Source organism: Herpailurus yagouaroundi, unplaced genomic scaffold, assembly GCF_014898765.1.
Source record: "Herpailurus yagouaroundi ecotype Mexico unplaced genomic scaffold, PumYag 250, whole genome shotgun sequence".
Taxonomy (NCBI): domain Eukaryota; kingdom Metazoa; phylum Chordata; class Mammalia; order Carnivora; family Felidae; genus Herpailurus; species Herpailurus yagouaroundi.
Genome location: NW_024412467.1, coordinates 9,721,295 through 9,735,598, shown reverse-complemented (window position 1 = coordinate 9,735,598; position 14,304 = coordinate 9,721,295). Strand labels below are relative to the sequence as shown.

Below are 14,304 nucleotides of genomic sequence, written 5' to 3'. Positions count from 1 at the left end.
CGTTTCTGGGGAAGCTGATACTGAGGCTGAGAGTGTAGGGCCCCCCGCCGTGGGAACCATCGGTGGTGGCGAATGCCTTTACTGGTGAGTTAGCAAGAGATTCTGGCTCGGAGGTGAGTCAGTGATCCTTGGCCCACTTCAAAATGCTCCAGAAGTCTCTGGTCGGTGACCCAGGAGCTCTGGCCCGCGGGGAGAGCTTCATGTTCCCCACAGCTGACCGACAGGAAGGGTGCTGGACTAGAGGACCCTCTGTCTCCTTCAGCAACTTCTCAGTCTTTGGCCTCAACACCGCCCTTCATCTCGTGCCCTTTTTCCCAGGGCTCTGCCATACTTCTGGTGGCCGGGCATCCAAGGACCCTCCCGCACACCCTCGGGCTGTGTGCTGTGCTGCCCACCCCTAACTGACGCCTCCCTTCACATCCCGTGGTTGGGTGGCCCTGCAGGGGGCGTGCCCATCTCTCAGCCCTGTCCTAGCCTTCCCGCCCTGTGTTATTTGTTGACAATATTCACCGGCCGGTGGCTAGGTCTTTTTGCGTCCTGTGTGCTTTCCTTATGGGGGCTAATCTAATCTTGATCATTTCTGCTTCAAACATCCAGATTCCCTATGGGGAATCACTAACCAGAGTTCATATTTGGGTCTGAGAGGTAGCTCTTTTCCAGTCCGTTTGCTGAACAGAGCTGATGAGCTTACTTAATTCATTCACCCATTTGCCGAACATTTATTGAGTGCCTAGTGCGACTGGCACTATCCTACATTTAAAGATAAGGAGAGAGGGGCGCCTGGGTGGCTCAATCGGTTGATTGACCGACTTCGGCTCAGGTCACGATCTCCCGGTTTGTGAGTTCGAGCCCCGTGTCAGGCTCTCTGCTGACAGCTCAGAGCCTGGAGCCGGCTTCGGATTCTGTGTCTCCCTCTCTCTCTCTGCCCCTCCCCCGCTCACACTCTGTGTCTCTCTCTCTCTCTCTCTCTGTCAAAAACAAATAAACATTAAAGATAAGGAGAGAAATAAGACACCTCTCCTTCCCTCCAGGAGCAGTAGTGGAGATAGGCTTGCACCACAAACTCCAGTTCACCATGACCGGACCAAAATAGAACCGTGTGCCAGATATGACGGTGTGATATGGGGCTGGAGGGTGCAATTCAACTCTCGGCCCTGGCTGAGGTTGTCGAGCCCTTCCTTTCCCCTGGACTTGACCTTGCAGGTTTCTAATCATTACTGTTTGGCGATGCAAGATTGATTTCTAAAAGCAGGGACGATAGCCCAGGCAAAAGGACAGAGAATCGTTCCCTAGCAGCAGTGTTCTCTGTGGGGATCATGGAAAATTTGCAAGTCAGAAGGGTTTCAAGTGGAATTTAAAGGGTTAAGAGGGGAAGGGGTTCCAGATAGAAGTGTGAAATGGGAGGAGGGACCTCAGGGTCAGGGGCACAGCCACAGAGTGGGGTTTGGGAGTAGGAGAAGGAGGGTCCACCATGGAATGGGGGGGAGGGTTCTCTTAAGTAAGGGAAGAGCTTAGAAGCTGGAACTGCCCTTCCTTTGCCCGGGTCTGTCCCCACCATCTGGTCTCACCCCTCTAGGCTGCTCTGCTCGCATGTTCCACGGTGGCTTGCGTGAGAAAACAGAGACCGCAGCTGGCCCCCAGCCGAGGAGGTAACTCTTGGGGTGGCCCCAGCACCTAAAAACGCCTTGGGGCTGTTGAAGGTGATGTCAGAAACCAAGAAAATCCAGCCCTCTGAAAGGACACCCTGGGAAGTGTTGCCAGGAGCGGGGGAGGGGCTGACCTGAGAGATGGGTGTGGAAAAGCCACCGCGGGTCTGTCACCAGGTGGTGACAAATTAGGCAACATCCTGAAATGCGTGCAGAAGAAGACAGAAAGATGAGGATCCTTTCATTACTTTCAACAATTTGCTGATTTTTTCTGGGATACAAGGTGCTTCATTCTCTGCTGTGATACGATTAAGTGGGATTTTTTGTAAACAGAATCCTTTGAACACTCTGTCTAGGGGAGTTGCTATTTGAAGGCAAAAGATAGCCAATCTTATCTAAAGGAGGAATTCTCCTGTGAAATGAGTAATCACATCCTATTTTACCTGTTTCTAAGGATTAAATTAAAAAAAGATTTTTTGGGGGGCGCTTGAGTGGCTCAGTCGGTTAAGCATCCAACTTTGGCTCAGGTCATGATCCCCCAGTTTGTGAGTTCAAGCCCCATGTCGGGCTCTGTGCTGACAGCTCGGAGCCTGAAGCCTGCTTGGGATTCTGTGTCTCCCTCTTTCTCTGCCCCACCCCTGCTCACCCACCAGCTCCCCAATTTTTTATTTTTTAAAAATATTTTTAACGTTTATTTATTTTTGAGAGAGAGAGAGAGAAACAGAGTGTGAGCAGGGGAGGGGCAGAGAGAGAGAGGCAGACACAGAATCCGAAGCAGGTTCCAGGCTCTGAGCCATCAGCCCAGAGCCTGACGAAGGACTCAAACTCACAAACCGTGAGATCATGACCTGAGCTGAAGTTGGATGCTCAACTAACTGAGGTGCCCCAATTTTTAAAAAAATTTAAATCCAAGTTAGTTAACATACAGTGTAAGAATGATTTCAGGAATGGAATTTAGTAATTCATCACTTACATGTAACACCCAGTGCTCATCCCAACAAGCATCCTCCTTAATGCCCATCAGCCATTTAGCCCATCCCCCCACCCAAAACCCCTCCAGCAACCCTCAGTTTGGTCTCTGTATGTAAGAGTCTCTTATGGTTTCTCTCCCTCTCTGTTTTTCTATTCTTTTTGCTTCCCTTCCCTTATGTTAATCTGTTTTGTATCTTCAATTCCACATGAGTGAAGTTATGTGGTATTTGTCTTTCTCTGGCTGACTTATTTTGCTTAGCATAATACACTCTAGTTCCATCCACGTTGTTGCAAATGGCATGATTTCATTCTTTTTGATAGCCAAGTAATATTTCCAAGTCTATCTATCTATCTATCTATCCCACATCTTCTTTATCCATTCATCTGTCGATGGACATTTGGGCTCTTTCCATACTTTGGTGACTGTTGATAGCGCTGCTATAAACATGGGGGTGCATGTGCCCCTTTGAATCACCATTTTTGTATCCTTTGGATAAATTCCTAGGAGTGTAATTGCTGGGTCATAGGGTAGTTCTATGTTAATTTCTTGAGGAACCTCCACACTGTTTCCCAAATCCTAAGCCTAAATGTGTTTTATCTATTCCCAGCTCTACCGTGAAAGAGGTTCGGAGAAAAGCAAAAGCCCTTCGTACTGGAAAAACAATTTAAGAGAAAAAATGGAAAGACTTGGGACTCTCAGGGTGGGGAAGAGAGAATACTAGAGAGAAAGATGAACAGTAGCTTAAAATATGACCAATGCAGTGCTGTCCAATAGAAATATACGCGAGCTGCGTAAGTCATGTTGAGTTTCCTCGTCACCACATTACACAAAGCAAAAAAAAAAAAAAAAAAATAGGTAAAAATAATTTTAATGATGTATTTTCTTTAACTCAATGTATCTGAAATATTATTTCAATATGTACTCCATATGAATTTATTTTAATCAGATATTTTACATTCTTCACAGTAAGTCTTAAGAAGGTGGTGTGTTTATTTTATAATCAGGCATTTCAGCTTGGACAAGCCCCATTTCCCGGCTCCGGTGGTCGCCTGTGGCTAAGTGACTACGTGACGGACAGTTCATGTCTAGGGTGATGAGTGGCCCGGGTGGCTGTTCTGAGTATCCTTGAGGAGGAAACCCCATGGAGTTTAAGTTGGGCAGATGAAAGTGGCTATAAAAATATGGAGGCCTGGGTGCCTTGGAAATTCCAAGATCTTGGAAATTCTGGCTTAATTGGTCTGGCTGGGGCCAGGGCATTACTAGTTTTTAAAAGTTCCCCTAGCAATTCTAATGCGTGGTCAGGACTGAGACCCACTGGGGTAGGGGAAGAATTTCCACCACATGAGAACACTTACACATGTGATGTTTTTTGACATTAATTTATTTTTGAGAGACAGAGAGAGACAGAGAAGGAGCAGGGAATGAACAGGGAAGGGGCAGAGGGAGAGGGAGACACAGAATCTGAAGCAGGCTCCAGGCTGAGTTGTCAGCACACGGGCCGACGCAGGGCTCAAACCCATGAGCGTGGGTTCATGACCCGAGCCGAAGTTGGGCACTTAACCGACGAAACCACCCAGGTGCCCTGGCACTTACACGTTCAAATGAAAGCTGCAGTAGGGAGGGAATTTTCACCACCTCTTGTGTCCAAATTTAAGAACCAGAAGGAAACTGTAAAATTACCATGGCGTCCACCTCTCGTTTGACAAACGATGGAAGGCCAGCCTTGGGTATCCCAGTTTGGTGCTTATTGATGATTTTGTTTGCTTGCCTGCTTATCTCTTTACATCCGCAACACCCCCCTCTCCCTTTTCTTTTTCAGCCTGCGCGAGATTTTCAAGCCCCTTTCTGTTCGAGTGGAACCTGGAGGTAAGTGTTGATGGTTCTCAAAGCCCCACCCACTTCTGAGTGGCTCCAGGGTGTCTTCTCATACGTGGCATCCAGGTACCTCAACACTGGACGCTGCCACTGGGCACACAGGTTGAGGGACTGGGGTCTCTGCGGGGTTCCCATCCATGTCTCTGCTCATGGGAGGAACTCTCTCCATTCCCTTTGCCATCCTCCTCTCCATTTCAGCGAGGCAGAGGAGGATCTGGACCTGTGGGTGCGCTTTAGGACCCACATCTGCAAGGCAGTTGTCATTTTCCAAGTTCCTGCTCACATAATGGGCAATTTCTGCCAACAAGTTAAATATTTAGAAATCAGGGACATACTCTATTGCCAAAGAAGCATGGTCTTAGCGAAGGTCCTATGTGGGGTCTCATGTGTTGGACAAAGCCCCGGGTAGAGTTGATGCATCAGTGTTATTTATAGTGTGGAGAGACTTCGGTGCAGAGAACCCCGCCGCCACCCCCCCGCCCCCCCGCGCCCCCCAGAGGGTGACAGGCTCTGCGCTGAAAACCAACTTTGTCAGGAGCTCAGATAACAGCTTCCTCACCCAGGGTACCTAGACTCCTTCAATTCCTCCTTTATACGACAGTAAATCGCTGTCTTGCTCGCTCTTATTTCTAAAAGTGGGTCAGTCTTCAGTGCCTGCCTTTCAGTTTCTGGGAAATGTCTACTGTCTTCTATCCTCTTGTTTAGCAGCTCAGGCCAAAGAGAATGAAAGACACAGAGCCTCGCCACTTAGGTCATCAAAAGAGTCAGCTGGGATTTTTGTCCTTTACTCCTTCAGGCTTTGAAACGGATTCGTACGGGACCAGGTTTGTACCAGAAAGGTGTAGGCATAGCTTGTTATTTAGCTTATCGGTCGCCGGTTCTAATAGGCCATAAACGCAGATCCTTATGAATCCTCCCCAAATTCCTTTAAAAACCCCAAGCCCGTGATGATGGCCGGTCTGGACCCCTCTCTGAGGATCCCGGGGGAGCTTCACCGGCGATGAATGCGGGAACCCCGGAACAGAACAAATTGGTCTCATAAGCAACAAGTGACAGCCTTTCTGAAAGCAGCTGCTTTCTTCATTAGAAAACTAAAAATAGCCCCAATCATTGCAGGCTGGTTTCACTCTAAGCCTTCTGCCACATCCACTTGCCTGCTTCATTCAGGGCTTCTGCGTGGCTATGACACCGTGATACTATTTCAGACGAAAAGTGCATTGAAGAAACGTTTCCTTTCCCTCCCCCACGTTCACTCCAGATGTCCTCGACTGTCCACGCTGTTTCATATTAGGGGAACTCACGGGAATCTTCCGGCATCCCTGCCACCCCCATCTGCCTCACCCGTTTTTGGAAAAATAAACACCATCCACGCCGAGAGCAAGAAATTACCGTTATTAGGATTTTTTTTTTTTTCTTCTGCAGTGAAATGTTCATTACATGCGTGATGTTCTAAGGGTAGCTCATGGAATCCTGACTACAACTACCCTTTCCAGCTCAGATTCAGTTTGTGGAGACATTTTTTTTTTTTTTTTTTTTTCCTTCTGGAGCTGGCTGACTGTGACCACTGGCAAAGCCAGTTTCCTTTGCAGCTTTAAAAAGTGATCCGGAAACGCAATGTGGAGGCAGCCTATGTGAGCAGGTCAGTCTGGGGGAAGCTGGGAGAACACACACTTAGCCCCTGCCCTTCTCTTTCTTGCCTCCCAGAGGAAATTGGATTTGCATTGTGCCTGAGGGTGGTGCCATGATTATGGTAAGGTGGGTTCCTCGTGTGGCTTGGGGCAGCCTGGCTGTTATGTTCCCCCCTCTCTGCATTCAAGGTACTGAGAGAATGGAGCATAAAATGCAAAAAAATTAGGGGAAGAACAAAAGACATCAGCCCGCTGCTCAATAGTATCCATTTACAAAAGGCACACTCAACAAAACAGACCCAGGGACCCATGACGGGAATCCTTTAGACTCGAAATACGGAAAACAAGCCTCAACCTTCAATTGGACCACACTGTATGCACATTTGATGTATATACAAAAGTAGGGTTTTAATGGCTTTAATAGAACTGAAAATCCTAAAGATGAGAGTTAATGTTGCTATGGAAACTTTTACATGTCTTGACTGCAGAACTCCTAGTTTAAATTTGCAAACTTAGTATCACATTAGCTTTCTTCACATTGGATTTCTGGTTGGTCTTTTAAGAAGATAAAAGCAGAAAAACTACATGTCATACTAATACTTCTTGTTATACTCACAGCCAGAGGAGAGGTGGCTTATGATCATTTGACACATTTTTTTTTCTTTTTTGTCTGCACAGGAAACATCCTCAAAAGAGCTTACATAAGGGCTATGCGGGGTGAAGATTTTATAGTGAGGCATGACGAATTCAGCTCCAAATTTTTCAAAATTCGAATGAGTTCCTTTTTTCGTAGAATTAAGGGTTCAAAGGATGGACCGACATAAATCAGGGGGTTCATAGTTTAAAAATTCCCAGAGTTACCGAGCTCAAAGTCCTACAAAGAGCAGAGGAAGTTCTGGAACACGACACTCAAAGGCATGGTGATGCCTGAAGCCGGTGTTCATTCTCAGCCACCACGCACGGCACTCGGAAATTGGACCCCACGTGAGTAAGAGCAACGTGGAAAGAGTGCCCGTTGAAGAATTGTGGAGTGATGACTCAGAAAGCTTGAGTATCCCTTGCCTGCCCTCTCTCCATCATCTCTTCCCTCACTGTCAGCCCCCTCACCTCAGCCATGGGGGCTCGTCCGTAGGTTTGGCCAACTGGAAGGCTCATAAGCTTTAGAGTCAGGCAGAACTGTATATAAAGGTGGTCCCACCGTGGGGCAGATCATTTAACAACTCTGAGCTTCAGTGTCCTCACCAAATGGAAGTGCTAAATGCTCACACCACATGGATGCCAGAAATGATTGGGGTAGTATTTGCAAAATACTCAGTACTTTCCCTGGAGCACAGCAAGTCCTCAACGAATTCGTTTTCCTCCTGTTGAAATGTGCCCATCCTTGGCACCTTCGCAGCCGTGAAGGGGCAAGCTCGACCCAGGTTGCATCCACTGAGGTCGTGTGGAGGGGACACAAATTCCCTCCTCTCGTCTCATCCCACTAGTACATATGTGGATTGCTTTTACCTAAGTTGCACAGATAATCTGTTTATGAAATTCATTCGCTTGTGCTGTGATGGCCTTGTCTTGTTCCCTACTGTATACTCAGGGTCTAGCATAATAAATACTTGTCAGAGGCAAGGGCGAGTTGTGGGGCATGGGGAACATACAATTAGGCGGAGGCTCTATTTTAAAAAGTTAAAAATATATAAATGTAGAATCAGGTTCAGGGCTTAGGAAGGGGCCCGTGCAAGTGTGGCACCTAAAGCTAAAGCTTAGAAGGCTTCATGGAAAATTTACCTTTGTCCAAAGAGGTGAACGTGGTCCTGAGCACTCATGAATGAGCGCCTGCCTTTTTGTGACCTTATACTGTGTCATTGCCTTGCTTTGGTCCTATGACAATTTAGTTTAGGTCTGTTACTTGAGGGGCAGGCTAATGATGGAAAGTCATTATACCCACAAGGTACGTATGTTGAGGTGGTGTGGATGAACAGACATGAGGCCAGAGTCTCCTAAAAAAATTTAGAATCTGGCTTTTATCAATAACCTATGTATTCGTCTGCTTGGGTTACCATAACAAAATACCACAGACTGGCTGGCTCAAACAACAGAAATGTATTTCTCATAGTTCTGAAGGTTGGGAAGTCCAAGATCAAGGCACTGGCTAACTTGGTTTCTGGTGAGAGCCCTCTTCCTGGCGTTTAGATGGTCCCCTTTTCACTGTGTCTTCATATGTCTTTTCTTCTGTGAATTCTCAGAGAGAGAGAGAGAGAGAGAAGAAAGGAGAGAGAGGAAGAGAGAGAGAGAGATAGAATTCTTTTTTTTCTAGAAGGCCATCAGCCCTACTGGGGTAGAGCTCCACCCATATGATCTCATTTAACTTTAATTACCTCCTAAAAATGTTACTCCCAAATACAATCCTATTGGGGGTTAGGGCTTCACTTAGGAATTTGGTAGGGTACACAAGTTAGCCCATGGCACTTGTGAGGCCTGCTTCTGGCTTCACCTTAGCTCTCATTTGAGAACTCACCTCTTTGGGCTCTAATAGACTCATCAGATATGGGGATAATATCAGAGCAAGGTGGGGGAGAATAATTATCTCTAGGAGATAGAACCAAAATGGCACCTTGCCTAGAACAACAATCCCAACGGGCATGTTGAGACCGTGTAAGATTTTGAAAGGAGATACCAGGCTGGTCACAGAGATACAATTTCCTTGGTTCCTGATGCAACTTTGGTTCTTTCCCTTCCTGCTCGTTGTCTTTCTTTTTCCTTCCTTCCTTCCTTCCTTCCTTCCTTCCTTCCTTCCTTTTCTTCCCTTCTCCTTCCATTTTCAATATTATAGTCAGACACGGTGGTTCTTGGCACTTTCAGCGATGGTTATCTGCTTTTGATTTCCCCAAAATGAAAGAGTTGACTTAGCCGAGCAAGGAGCAGGAGAGCAGAGGGGGCAGAATAGATGGGGGAGGGAGGAGGTGCGAGGTCGGGTGATGTGAGTGCAAGACAAGACAAACAAGGGTGTCATGGCATGGGGGTGTGAGGCTGGAGGGGTGGGCGCCAGCAGAGAGCGAGAAATTTCCCAAGTGATAACTCTGGGTCTCAAGTTTCTCATTAGTTAAAAAAAAAAAAAAAAAGCTAGAGTAGAAAAAGTAGAAAATCCCCGAGGTGCCCTCGATCTCTAATATACCTTTCTACCTTCCCTTTCCGGGGGAGTGGAATTGATAAGCAAAACCCTTTGTGTACCTTATGCGAAAATCATTATGCAAATTCAAAGCATTGTTCAAATTAATTCTAATGAGGTTCAAGGGGAAAAACAAGTAACAACCAAAACTCTTTAATAAAGTGTTCTAAAAAGAAAAAAAGAATTATCGCCCACTTCTGCACTTCCTGCTTTTGGCAGGGACTAGAAGTGGAAATCTGAAGACACTGTGAGACAGTCTGTTCTCATGGTATTTCTAGCTGAGAACAGGAAGGAGGGGAAATCTCATATGAGTGAGAGAGCCTGTTTTTCAGTGATGAGCAGGCCAAAGAAGTTTCACTGGGCAATCAAGCTTGACAGCACCTCTGAGAGTTTTACCTTTATTTGGTCAACATCACACACTTTGTCCGCAGCCAGTCTCCCCGAGGCTCCGCCGTAGGTGCTGGAGACCCAGGCGGAAGCAATGCGGCCCCTGCCCTTCTGGAGTGTACAACCCGAGCTGGAAGGATGAGGCATCTGGAAATGAAAAATTACTACAATGCTAAGCAGCGCGTGCCCCGTGCTGACTTGGCCATGCAGACACTGCTAAGAAGGAGCCGTCTGCACGCTTCCCCAAATCCTTCATTAGCTTGCCTTGCTCTCTGCCTTATCGTTGGGCTCTTCTGACTCATCACCGGAGTGTTCTGCACCTTTAAGGCAAAACATGTTTCTCAATTCCTTAAGCTCTCTGGCCCGTCTCGAGTCACAACAGACTGTCCTGTGTGTGATCCCAGTGAGTCACTGAAGCTGAATCACGTTAACAATAAGCGTGTAATGATTAATGCATATTGATTGGCTGGGTGGGCTGGAACCAGAAAGGTCCCGTCTGGACTAGTTGCTTTGTCCCTAATTACCTGCCATGTGCACCGGCGTCTAAACTTGCCACAGACATTCCAGGGAACGCCCTTGGTCACTGTGACTCCAGTTGGATCTCATAAATCTCCTAATGGCATCTTTACAACCAGGGCCAGTCAAGGGCTCAGGTAGAGTGATGGGCACCCCCTCCCTCTCCCCACCCCTGCGGAGAACACAGAACCCCTGGTGGGAGAGCATCTCTCTCACTCACTGAGGGGGACTGTTCCTGGAAAAAGATGAAAAAGATGTGATTTCTCTTTGAAATAATGCACTGATGAGGATTATGTTGTGAACAAGGGACTAATCCTCAGTGTTTTATTGAAATGGCCCCCAATACCATGTTTAATCAACTATTTATGTAAACCTGGGTGATATGCCTTTCCAGTGAATAGGAAAATGCTTACAAAAGTGTGTGTAAATTAGACAGATACAGGGGGAGCCTATCGCACTGTGTTTGCTGTGACGTTTTAACCTAAGTGGCTGCTTCGTGCCCCGGAAAGGAGGATGCCTCCATGTTCCATGGTGGCATGGACTTCAGGATTTCTCCTGGTTAATTGTGTCTGCATCTCTGAGAAAACCTATGATCGTTTTATGCGTTTTTATTTATTTCCTCTTGGGACCATGAAAATGAATGAGACGCAAACTCAGCCATCGGAAGACCAAACAATCTAGCGAGTAAGGTGAACAGACATCCCAACAACACAAAGTGGGCAAAGAGGGCTTTGGGTGGGGAACTTCGCAGACTGGGAGTCCAGTGTAGAATGTGATCATCTTCAACGTCCAGACTGAAATACTGGAATCAGAGAATCCTTTTTTATTTATTAAAAAAATTTTTTTAATGTTTATTTATTTTTGAGAGAGAGAGAGAGGGAGAGAGAGAGGGAGGGAAGGCAGAGAGAGACAGAGACACAGAATCTGAACTGGCTCCAAGTTCCAAGCTGTCTGCACCGATCACGACGTGGGGCTCGAAACCACAGAGCACGAGGTCGTGACCTGAGCTGAAGTTGGACACTTAACCGACTGCGCCACCCAGGCGCCCCTGAATCCTTTTTTAAAATATATTTTTTTGATCACAAGTTCACTGTAGGCAATCTATAAACTAGAGAAAGGCCCAAATATGGAAGTAAAAATTCCTCTGACATTGCCCAGCGATAACCACTGTCCAATGTTGCTACTCAGGTCATTCTACTCAGTTTTCTATGCATACCTAGGAATGTGAAAATGACAGTAGGATCACATTGTAGACTGTTTTACAAACTGTTCATGTACCAACATGCTGTGGCGTATACCACGATTATTTTCCCCTCACAATTTCATGTCCTCCTACTCCAAGATTTTTAACGGTTTTATAATCTGTCACCCTGTGAATGCACAGCATTTGATGTATCCACGCGCCTAGAGTAGGACATTAACATTGTTTTCAGCGTTTCACTAATATAAGCAATGCTGTGATGAGCATCTTCGTGTATCTGTGCATCTTACTGATTTTTTCCTCAGAATACATTCCCTAAATATAGAATTGCCAGATTATAGGTATGAAAATCCAAGCCCATGGCCAATACTACGATTGCAGAAGGCAAGCCGAGGAATGGACCCATGTATTTCAGCAACGCTGGTGGCTTTGCTTTATGCTTTCCTTTATATTGTGTAAACATTGATCCGAGAGATAAAAGTGGTCATTCTGGGTCTACCAGCAGAAAGCTCTCCTAGATTTTGGCTGCCATTTTATCCACACTAGCAACTTGACTCTGAATTCGCTTGACACAACTTGTTTTACCTGCCTTTAACAGGCACGGACAGACCCTTACCTACAACTTGCTGTCTTCCCATTCCTTCCTGCATTATTACTTCCCAGGGTCAAAAATCACAGTTCTTTCTGATATGCAACCACACTCAAGAAGAAACAGTTGAGTTTGATAATACAGCCACAGTATCCAAAACAGAAGTTTTAGCTCGGCTATACGCATGATGCGTTAATTTTTAAAAGCTCTTACAACCCCCCTGTAGAGCACTTCATGTTAGTGGTCGTCTTTAGGGTGAAAACATCACATTTGACTATAGGCTAAGGACACCGATATTTTCACAAACATACTGGGAGATACGCATCTGGAGTGAGGTGGCCAAAGGCCCCTTACTCATATCGTTTTAGAGGTTGGCTTTCAGAATTGTCAGTTGAGGAGAACGGCGAGTAATTCTCTGTTTCCACCTCAGGGTTTCAGCACCCTCGCTGGTTCTGTTCAGTCCCTGGTTTCACCTGCTTCAACATATCGTTTGTCAGTGCCTGTTCCGTACCTGGAACGTGACCCAGTCGGTGTCCTCATAAGCTCGCAGTGTCGTGCAGGAATGGGCAAGTAAAAAAAGCTTTGATAACACAGTATCCTAATTCTTAGGACTATAGGAGAGACCTGGAGACCGGGGTTGACGTGAAGTACAAGATGGCGGCTGAGGGGTTCTGTAGGGCCAGCCAGGGGCAGGAGAGGAGGGAGCACACGCTGTGTGGTGCAGCCTTGCCCCGTGCTTGGGGGAGCCTGGGGCCAGAGCATCTCCAGAGCACAGATGGAAGCCACTTTCCATCTGTGGCAGTACATAAAAGGTGTAAATCAGGTTAATACGCTCTTAACTAAAATATAGCTTCAGATGGACAAAGCCGAAAAGATACGTGCAAAGCTATGGTTTCATACGGTAGAGAGTTGGAAGCCTCTAAAGCAGTTGGATTCAATTATTGTTGTTCATCTAAGGATGTTCTGCTGATGGGCTGGCAACGTTTGGGTGAGTACGAGAGGGTGTATATGATCTTGGGCACAACAGTGATTGTGTCCGGTGTGGGACTGGGGGCGTGAAGAGGGACCTTTTACTCCTTCATTTAGGCAACTTTTAAGAGACATGATGAGACTACAGGTGATTTTCTTTTCTTTTTCTCTGCTTTTCTCTATTTTCCAAATTTCTAAAATAATCATATGTTGCTTATATAATTGGGGAAAAAAACTAAAAGGAAAGAAATGGCAAGACTAGAAAACCATTCTAGGATGGGAAAGTGTCTCATTGCGTTGAAGTTCCAGAAAAAGTGGTGCTTCAGCTCTGAGGCCTGCGCGATTTAAACCATTCACTGCAGTGAATCCTGGGAACGCCAGGCATTTTTCAAGAGGTCATGGTGGAGTTGGAGAGATGCCCCACTCTCTCATATCAAAAAATGGCAGAGAGTCTGTATTTTTAAAGAACATGTACAGCCGTAGAACTTATTGCCTGACCTTTCTAGGCATATTATTTTTACAAAGAATCTGTTTATTTTTCAATGACTTCAGACACTTCAGAGTATGGATTATTTTTATAATGAGATACTGCATTTACTCGGCGACCTCAACTTTTCAAAGTGCTTCATATGAATCCTCACATTTTGGCCTTCTAATAACCCCAGGAGGCTGGAAAATGTTATCTCCCTCTTCCAGGAAGGAAAATGAGGCTCAAAAACCTGAGATTGAGTGCACATGTCACAACAGTTCCTGACGGGACAAGGACAGAGTATAATTCTCTTTAATCTGAGTCCCATTCTTACATCACTGCTATTAATAAACTTACATGTTGGGTTTTTAAACATATACATATTTTTCAGAAATTTTTGTAGATATTCCCACTGTTTGTTTCTTCTTTTACTTTTTTTATCTTATTTATTTTGAGAGAGACAGAGAGAGAGAGAGAACGCACACAAGTGGGGGGGGGCAGAGAAAAGGAGAGAGAGAGAGACAGAGAGAGAGAATCCCCAGCATGCTCCACGCTGCCAGCACAGAGCCAGACGCAGGGCTTGAACTCACAAAACGGTCAGATTACGACCTGAGCCGAAACCAACAGTCCCACACGTAACTGCCTGAGCCACCCAGGTATACCTGTTTGTTTCTTTTAAAATAGAAGTTATCTTTAAAAGGCAGCTAACATTTCTCTATGAGCTACTAAAGAATACTCAGTACCCTTTTAAGACACGCCTGACTCCCTGTAAGTAATTCCATAAATAAGGATCTTTATAGAAACTGCTAATTAGCGCTAAGTACCTTTAGAGATGCCTTTGGGCTACTGTCCAGAGATGCACTGTGTGTGTGTGTGTGTGTGTCTCGGGCG

General features: G+C 46.0%; 1 long non-coding RNA gene across 1 annotated transcript; it reads right to left on the bottom strand.

The window, feature by feature from the left end:
* Nucleotides 1-8,116: 8,116 nt before the first annotated feature.
* On the bottom strand, nt 8,117-10,193 carry LOC121020494 (uncharacterized). Its single transcript, XR_005786159.1, has 2 exons — nt 9,679-10,193; nt 8,117-8,345 (listed from the first exon to the last, which is right to left on the bottom strand). It is a non-coding gene; the product is annotated as an uncharacterized LOC121020494 (long non-coding RNA).
* Between the last annotated feature and the right edge of the window lie 4,111 nt (nt 10,194-14,304).